Source organism: Ptychodera flava, unplaced genomic scaffold (assembly GCF_041260155.1).
Source record: "Ptychodera flava strain L36383 unplaced genomic scaffold, AS_Pfla_20210202 Scaffold_58__1_contigs__length_828623_pilon, whole genome shotgun sequence".
NCBI lineage: Eukaryota > Metazoa > Hemichordata > Enteropneusta > Ptychoderidae > Ptychodera > Ptychodera flava.
Genome location: NW_027248380.1, coordinates 254736 through 262844, shown reverse-complemented (window position 1 = coordinate 262844; position 8109 = coordinate 254736).

Sequence of the window (8109 nt, the reverse complement as noted above, 5' to 3'; positions counted from 1 at the left end):
AAGTACGAAAAGCTAGAGATAATAATAAATCAAAGAATCTACAAGAATATTTCTGTCTCTGAATTTGTACTATCCATAAGAGGATTTCGTTTTATTCAAATAATGAAATAAAACATCGACAGCAGACTTTGTCGAACTTTTAAAAGAGCATAACACAAATCTGATGTACTATTCAACCGTAGTCACTGAAGTCTGACTAAAACACATTCATCGTGGGGAGGTCAACATTTCTGGATGGCGTATTATTCATTCAGAATTGACGACAACCCACGTGAATCGAAATAAGCACGAAAGATACTATTGACGTCACACATTTTCAGTGTTTCACCTAGCATTCCGATCGTTTTGGGACTGATTAACACATTTTTAACTGAGTTTTTTCTTATACGACACTTGTGCAAGTTTGATGACATTTCGATGTTAAGTGAATCTGACCATTAATTCAGAGTAAATAAATACCCACAAGAAAACCTAATATTCATGTGTTGCTCAGGCCCCAGAAGAAAAACAAAGGCTATGCGTATAAAAACACGACGATTAAGAAGTCACGTAGTTACAGCTAAAATGTAGAAAAAGCGCAACAGTCACACCAATACGGTCACTCTGTTGTTCTGAATTGATAGTCTGAATAAACTAAGCTGCTTATATGCAGTTTTTCTCGAGAGTCTATGTTATATGTAAATACGAACTTTGATGATAACTGTGCAAGAAATTTATAACAGAATGCCGTTCAGATTGAAATGCCTACTTAGCTACAAAACCAGATCAAGGTCGGACGAGTCTACAGGAACGTCACAAGCGACCACATCGACCATATTCTTTCGATAACACGATTGGAACTAATTTGGGAAAATTGGATGAGAGTAATTATTAGGAAAAGGTAACGAAATCGAAATTTTTACAGCTGAACGTTTACAAAATGATAGAATAGTGTAAAATTTGAAATATTGTTCTCATCGGACAAAACAACGAAAACACAACGATTATTGCATACCTCTTTTATTGGATTCATTTTTATGAAAATAAGTTCATTTTTGTGTAAAAGTACTGAAGAAACGAGACAAAATGTTTAAAATTTCTCTAATTGACGAATTTTGAGTCAGGGCACTTTTGAAATGCCCCTGACTTTTTCATGAATTTAAGGCTTTATAAACATAAAATTGAGTCAGGGCACATTTTAAAAGACCCTGACTGACTTAACTGTAAATCAATCGAAAAGCTTCATTTTGGTCGAGGAAAAATGACAAACTGACATTATTACTAGTATTTCAGTAATGAAGAAACTACAGACAAACTCTCATATTTTGATCCAAATGTGAGTATTAATCATATGTTGTGAAGAATATTGCATTAGATACTATCATGCACTGATTCTTACTCATAAGATTTCAACAGCATCGTAAATTGTGTATAAAATTTTAAAGATTTCAAGCAAATATGGTGTAAAATTAGAGAAATTTCTAAAATTCTTGAGAAATTCTGCCAATCCAATTATCCCAATTTAGTTCCAATCGTGTTCGATGCTAAACGTCGCGGCGGAACGACGCCACGCATATATACGCGTACTATAGGTACGCGCGCGACCTGCACTGTGTCGTTTCACATAATGATATATATACACAAGGGTATGCAAATCATTTCTGGACGATATTATTTACCGATGAAGTGAGTCGTATTCCGTCGCGAAAACGACGTATGAAATTTGAAATGGCATCGTAGCACACATCAAGTTATGAAAATGACAGACATGTAGTAGATATTCGAAATATGACCGAGAATAAATGCATCGCTAATCCTGACTATGTGCGTTACAAATTGCCGTTATCCGGTAGCGACTTTGGATGTTCGAACGTCGCAAAATACGCTAATATAGCAAGTGCCGTTCTGTGGTTTCGTCATGCGCAGAAGAAAGGACATATTTTTATTTCTCTTCGTAGTAAAAACCTTCCAATATAATATTCCAAAGAAGAACATTTAATTTTTTTTCAGTTTTAGTGAAAGCCTTTCGATAGAACCCGGAAGATTATTTCAAATGTGCATTTCTTTTCACTCAGTCTGTTTTGGTCGAACGGAACGTGAACAAGCCTGGCAGGTCAAGGGTTACATTTTCACATTTTTTTCTTTGTTTTCATTCTGTATTTTACTTTCTATCGTCAGTGAGTTACATTTTAAAAATAAAAAATGTGTTTACCTTTTGCGGACGTTTTAGAGGGTAATAGTATCTGTCCCCCCTGTCCCCCCTTTTTTGTAACGCACATCGTCAGGTTCCATGTTCATATGAGCATACCCTTGTATATATATACATTTCTGAGGCCGGGACAGCAGACGACAGTTCAGAGGCGCTCGCGTGCATAGCTGTCGTCGCGTGCACGTTCCATTCCAGCTGCCGCGCTCATGTACACGGCAGTCATAGCAACGTACCATCGTCATTCTACGCGCTTCATGATTGCGGTAAATACGCGCTGGTAAGAACTCTGCCGTGCATGCCGCGGTGCAGAGAGACCGGGCGTGAGAAAGAATAATCAGTTAGGTGAACAAGCAGAATGCGACTGTTTCTTTTGTATTAATAATACCTCATTTTTTTAGGCTTTTATTTTTTTAAAATCACGATGTAAGTTCTCCAGCGGCAAACGGAAACTAAAATACGAAATCATGTTTACACGCTTATACACCATCATTTAAGAACAACAGAATGCCCGTGCACCAATACGATCATGCGTAGTAATTAATGATTTATAGCAATTGAGACACATGACTAAATTTGATACCAAGAGATTATCATCTCTTTCATTTTACTAGATAACAAGTCGTGGATAGCGAGCACAATGATTTGTGGCCTTGTAAAATTCCGAATCAATTTATTTCAAGGTTGGGTATTGTGAAATAAAGTGGAGCATCCTCCGCACTCTAACACATTAACAATAGTACTATACAATACAAGATAGCAATAGAACACTTTACGAGCGGAAACTTTTAAGGCGTTCTTCACAGAACCCTTAAGAGTGGCCAATCTAGAAACAGTTCACATGATAACCGTAGTTAATACGTGACATTATTCAGCCAACCATTTCTTCACCCTGAAATCAAACAATGAAAGTCGAAATATGGGCAAAGTACATTATTTCACTTGTTTACATAACCATTTACATCAAAACTTGACCAAATGTCGACCTTGAATGTGCTTCCTTAGCAATGTATTTCTTAATTGAGAATAACACGTTCAATGCTGGATCTTTATCAGTCATCGATATGTTTAATCAAAAAGAGGTAATGGGAATTATGAAATGGGTAAAATGCTAAATTCGTGGCGCTTTTCCTAAGTACGAATACCAACATGAATGATGAAACCTCTAGTTTGAAAAGTTAGTTTGCAAATCAAAATCGGATATTAGAACTTAGCTCGACGTAATTTGCAATTGGAAAATTAACAGTTTTACAAGGACGAAATAGGGAAAGTCAAGTTTTATTAACCCCATTATGGATGGAGATTTTGCTCGCGACAGTTTTAAGAGGTGTCATATTGTACATACAATTGGTATGGAAATAAAATTGATTGAAATGTTTAAAACGGCACAAAAATAGAACATGTCTTTTACTATCATCAATATCATCAAAAGTCTACGTACAATGGGAAAAGGATTCTACCTGTACATAGTACATGGTTATGAATTTTTGGTTCTGGTTATGACATGTTGCCTAAAATTAATCAATGATTTGGATGGATCACTTTTATTGTCAAATAATTATAAGTTCATCACTACCCGTACAGAGAGTTGACACCAATGAACCATACATTCAAAGTAACTCGTCAGAATTAAACGATAAATCGTAGGCAAAGCTGTGATAATCAGAATTGTACATACCGTCTCTTCTTGTTTGTTTCACTTTTGTAGTTCCTTTCATAGAAAACTCTTGACTGCCACTGATGTATAGGCTATCTCTCAGTATTATTCATATAGAAACCCACGATACTTGTATCAATGTATCAATTCAGAGATTTTAGCCTACACTGCTTAGGTTGTACTCATACAATGTATCTTTTCAAACTACATTGCTTAATGGTTGTGTATACGACGACTTCAATGCTTTTTTTGTAATTGCCTTAGGTGAACTAAATACTATGCAAATATCTCTCCAAAACCGTGTTTTGTAATGTCCGACCCCAAAACCCCGATAATTAATTACCCCCAATGATTTCAATCCTCCGTCATTCCATGAAAAATGAAAGGCCCCTTTGTTGGAATCACGTGATCCTAATTTTGTAACTTCTCTTTTTAAATTTGTTATTGACATGGCGCGATTAGACTTGACTCGACATTTTGCAAGACGAAGAACATCAAGACCTTGCTTATATGTTTTGTTTTTAACTCATCGTAATTTTTATTTTTATTTAACGGTTAAAATAATGTTGAAGATCCCACGCTAAATTTCCTATTCGAAATTTAAAAATACATTGCTAAGGAAGAACATTCAAGATCAAAACGTCATCCAATTTCAATGTGGTGGTCAAGCCAACCAATGAAAAAAAAATCATTTGCCCATATTTAAACTGTTATTCTTTGATTTCAGAGTGATTGTTGGCCGCATAATTAATGTTACTGATTGTAGTTGTTGTTTTAGATTTTGATAGCAATGATAATTACAATGCCATTGCGTCTTAGTGATTACAACACTCGTGCAACAAACATTGTTTTGCTGAGAACAGAAAGGTTAGCTAAGATTATTTTCTTTCTAAAACGTTTTAGAATCGTAATGGCTGATTGAAAATTAGTCGGCGAGGCAATGATATAGCGCTGTGATCATCTGTTGGCACTATAAGGATTGAGTGATCAGGTATAGGAAATATGTGTGTGTCTCCGTTGTATTTGAAGATGTGTTTGTTCGTCTTGAAGCACCTTGGTTAACTGTTTCCTTTTAAATTTGAAACTTTCAAATCGAAATTGGGTATTTTCATTGTTTTGGCTGAATTATTAAACAGACGTTGCATTTCACGTGCACATATTGATCATTTGTTATGTTGTGTCAAAGCAATTGCACATATTTAGATTTTTGAAATGAAAATTTAAGCAATTATATCTCGCTGTATGAGGTCAGAGTCCTTAATATTCAAGTGTGAACACATGCAGTGACGACTGACTTGAATATTAAAGCGAATACATGTATTGAGATGGCCTTGACCTGCAAGTCTGTCAACTCTGTGAGTTGTCTTTTACATTGAAGCGAATACTGTATTGAGATATGTGGCTTTGACATTCAAGTCTGTCCACTCTGTAAGTTAGCTTGAACATTCAAGGGAATGCATGTACGGAGACACGTGGTTTTGACATACAAGTAAAAACACTTCACTCTGTGATGTCTGACACTTGAACGTTCACGTCTCCACACACGTTGGGATTGAAAATATTTTGGAGATTTGTGACTATTTTAAATAATAAGAGCAGTTACAGTTCACTCTATGGTGACAAAGGCTTTAAAGACTTAAATATCTATACCTCGAGATTACAGCCTCGATCATCCAGACGGGTAAGTGAACGGAGATATATGCTTTAATAGTCAACTAATTATGGGCCATTCTATGGCCCCCTTAGGCTACAACATCCAAGCGAGTATATGCATGGAGACTTTGCTTGAACATTTAATCGATTACAGTTCACGATGTGCGGTTAGATGCTTGACCATCCATGCTACTACACCAATGGATATAACCCTGGAACATACAAGCGAGTATATGCATTTAGATCTGTGGTTTTCACATTCAAAATGCAAGCAATTACGTACAGTCCACTCTATGAGGTCAGAGACTGTAATATTCAAATGAAAGCAATTACACTCTCTGAGATCTAAGGCTAATATATTAACGCCACTATCCTCATAGGAAAACGCATGGGGATCTGGCGCTTGAACATTCTGGAGATCACAACCAATTTTGATTTCAGACTATAAAATAAGTCTACACAAAGATGATCTTTGCCTTTAAAAATACAATCGCTTTATATTTCGAGAATTTTATGACAATTTGTATAAAATGAAGGGTATCATTTTTGTCAATAAAACAAGAAACTGTTCATGTTTTTAAACATCTTTAAGATATAAATAATATTATGTTATAACATTAAAATACAAAACGTACGCAGTACTGACGTTATTAAAGTGATAAGTTCCGTTTAAAAAATCTGTCAAAGGAAATATCTAAGAATATACTCGTCCTTGTTAACGTTGTTTAAGACACTGGGAACGGCTCTAACTAAATTCAACAACTGCGCGTGTAAATGAACTTTTTTTTGGGGGGGGGAAGTCTTGAAAAAAAAACGAACTAAACTAATATTGAGAACACAATATGGGATATTTTGCATATTTGAACATCTATTTCATTTAAAAAAATGACCTGAGGTGCGTCTTCCCACCGAATCCTACATTCAAGAAGACAAGCAGCCACTCAAATATTTGTGGCAGACATACCGTATTTTCTGACTTTAGCGCTCATACGCTGGAAGCCAACTTCGTTACGAGATATTTTACTCATGGGTTATTGTCGGAATTAAAGTTTTCGCCTTCTGTTGTACAAGGCAAAAACTATTTTCCGATTTGTTCTTCGATGGGTACGCCGCAGTGGAAGCGCGTTGGAGTAGTTGTAGAGTATTACATATAAGGTAGTCATACTTAAACAACCATGACGAATATTCGACGCATTGCCTTAAAGCTAGTAAAGGGTAAGATATACCTGTTTTAAACGCGAAATGCCACAGCATTTCATAAAATTTCGCGATTTTGATCATATACAATCAGTAAATGTCACTTGATAATGTTCCTCTCTTCTGGATAATTTTACAACTCAGGACAGAGTATCAATCATTGTGAATGGCCTAATCCCGACTATCATATATTACACCGGTCCTTCAATTGCTGTGAATGGCGTACAGCCCTCAAACATTACATCTGCAGTAATTCGAGCGCTTTTAAAGCGAACAAATGTGTATTCTCATATTCTCAAAAATGGTATTTGCGTTTTTCTAGGTCCGTTATGAAAAAATTGGAATAACTCTTTTGAAAATGTGTCTGTGGAAAATATATGATCATATCGTCAAAGTTACAACCACCGAGATATGGTTTCCTCCTAAGTAGTTTCTTGTACTTCCATTTCTTTAAACAAGGGGTATAACATTGTCGAATATTCGAAGATTTACTTACAAAGGCATGTTTGTCCGTAAAAAAGTTCCGGAAATTTGACCTCTTTAATTTCTGAAAAATTTAGCATTTCAAAGCACTATATAACATTACATTTCACTGAATAACACTAAGTTGTACTTCTGAACTGTAAGATGTACTACATAAGATTAAATTCCAGTTCTACTATCATATATTATCTATTAGCACTTTCCCGATCGTCGAAAATGACTTGATGAAAACACACATCTGTCACAGTTGTTTGCGTTGACACTGTGTTATTCGTCCGGCTGATGCATATCTGCTTCTGTCACCCAGACTGTAGTGATGTTTTCGATGCCATGAAATATCATTCCATACATGAGGACAACGGAGACGTTTGGTGGTTCATTTGCATAAATTCCCATTCAGCAATTGATCGAATATTTAAGAAGTTACAATAAACATTTATCGCTACATGTACAACACCTATGACAGATAACACAATCAGAGTGAATGTTCCGGGCTTAAGAAGTGGTTAAAAGGTACATCGGGCGACTTGACTATGTGTGTACACGAGGCAACTCGTCCAAGCGACCGGCGACTCCTCCCGTTAAAAATCGATATATTGGTTTTGCAAGCGACGTCGCGTGACTTCCGCGGGTAACACGAAGATGCCATACAAACAAGGCAACGCAGCAAGCATTTCGCTTGCCTAATGCATTGCTCATCGTATGGCTTGTCGATTTGTCTCGCGTAACTCGGCCTTGAGAGTGAAATTACCAAATACTTACGATTGAATGTTAAACGCAAAACAACCGACATCGCTGATTACGGTTTTGGAAAATAGATTTTCTTTTAATTTCACCAAAATTAATCGGGTGAAAATATCCCGGTCCAAATACGTGTCCCCGAGACTCATCTACCGTACTTCAGTAAAAAAAAAAAAAACAAAAAAACCCCAAA